The following is a 1,774-nucleotide window of genomic DNA, read 5'->3' as shown; positions in this document are numbered from 1 at the left end:
CCTCCCACAACAGAGGAAAAATAAAACCCTCATGGTGGAAGCTGTAGCGTGTCACACTGTGTACCACAGTATATGCTTCTGTGCATCCTCCTTTGCATTGCAGATGTTCCTTGAGGATGTTGGTCTGATTCAAGGTCTCTGGCTTCTGCTGCTCTATCAATATTGGAACCTCCCTGGGATGCCTCTCAGATACCCTATAATTGCCCTCTGTCATGGAGATCCTGTAATTTTGGAACTGTAGGACCAGCCCCTTCATTTACTTTAGCAGTTCTTCGATGGGGGTGAGGGGTAGATGTTAGGGTAGGCTAATTCAAAGCCCTGGATCTGGGCCTGAGAGGTATCTGAGCTGCTCATCCCACCGGCTTTTCTGCTCTGATGCCCTCATGCAGCTGACCTGCAAAGCCTGCATCCAGGACCAGCTCTACTGTGCTGCCCCAGTGAGATGCAGAGCTGCTCCAGACTGCTGCTACCAAGTGCTACAGCTGGTCAGAGGTGGGGCTAGCTCTCCTGATGTCTTGACCCCAAATCTCTGCCTGCTGCAGAAAGGGAAGAGTTAAGGAAAAGGAAGAGGAGGAGGAAGAGGAAGAGGAAGAAGAGAAGGAGGAAGAGGAGGAGAAAGAGATGTCTTCCTTATCCAAGTCTCCCACACTTGTATCTCTGGGGCCTGCTTGCAACTCCTACAACAGGAGGGGCCTTGAAGGACACTCTTCCAAATACTGCTTCTGCTAGGGTAAGAGTCATCTTTCCTGATCTCATGCCTCCAGGGCCAGCCCAGGTGAGGTGTGGGATCATTTCTATACAGCCCTCAGATATTACCATATCCCCATGCAGCAGTCCAGACCAGGGATATTCATTTGGCCTTTGATGGTTCTAGACCCCTGCTGCTGCAGGGCCATAGACTCAAACATGGCTCCCAGGAACAGCACAGGCCAGGTTCCCACCATGGTTCCAGGTAGCTGGTTATTCATATCAGACTGTTCTTCACTACCATTGAGTCTCCAGTTCTGCCTCTCTTCATTGTGCCCATCCACATCCTTCTGTTTCTCTTCCTCTCCCATTTCTCTACCACTGACTTGCTCCTCTTAGTGTCACTTAGGGTCTCTGAATGTCTGGAGTTGTCTCAGGAGGAGTGCTATGCCCTGACTGTGAATTATGGTGCTGGGCAGGGATCATCTCAATCATGTTCTGCCTCTATGGTCTGTGCAGCACAGGGCTGACGGTCATCCCAGGCTGGTTCTTTGCACTGACCACCTGAGTGACCCCTTGTGAGGATTGTCTGTCTCAAGCTCACTCCTTCCCTGGGCCGCAGTCCCAGAGGGGTCTTCTAGTCTCTTGCTTGCTCCCTGTCCAGGGAGCATGTCCTGTTCTGCCTATCACTGAACTGGTGGTCATCTCAGGCTTGCTTTATTCAGGGAATATTAGGCTACTTACTAACCATTCAGATGTTCATAGGTCAGAGCATAGACATAGCCCTTGTCCTCTCTGCCACCTACTGATGCCCATGTGACACTGATGCCACACTGAAGTGACTCTAGGGTCAGGCATATTTTAGTTTTCTAAATTTTTGCTTTCTTTCTCCTTTTCACCCCCCCATCTTGTTACTTAATAGATAATTTCCAGCTTCTTAGATCTTCCTTATTCAATGACAGATGCCCTTATATATGAAAAGCACAGATTGCTTTGAATTTAGACATTGCCTTAAATTCAAGATATATATATCTTGAATTTATATATATAAAGATAAATATATATATATTTATATATTTATATTTAT

General features: G+C 47.6%; 1 non-coding gene across 1 annotated transcript; it reads right to left on the bottom strand.

The window, feature by feature from the left end:
* Positions 1-1,414: 1,414 nt before the first annotated feature.
* LOC117722846 (small nucleolar RNA SNORA17) lies at positions 1,415-1,542 on the bottom strand. The gene has a single exon (XR_004608606.1). It is a non-coding gene; the product is annotated as a small nucleolar RNA SNORA17 (small nucleolar RNA).
* Positions 1,543-1,774: the final 232 nt, after the last annotated feature.

This window comes from Arvicanthis niloticus, chromosome 17 (assembly GCF_011762505.2).
Source record: "Arvicanthis niloticus isolate mArvNil1 chromosome 17, mArvNil1.pat.X, whole genome shotgun sequence".
NCBI lineage: Eukaryota > Metazoa > Chordata > Mammalia > Rodentia > Muridae > Arvicanthis > Arvicanthis niloticus.
Note: the sequence above shows the minus strand (reverse complement) of the source record. Positions and strands in the feature narration are given on the sequence as shown.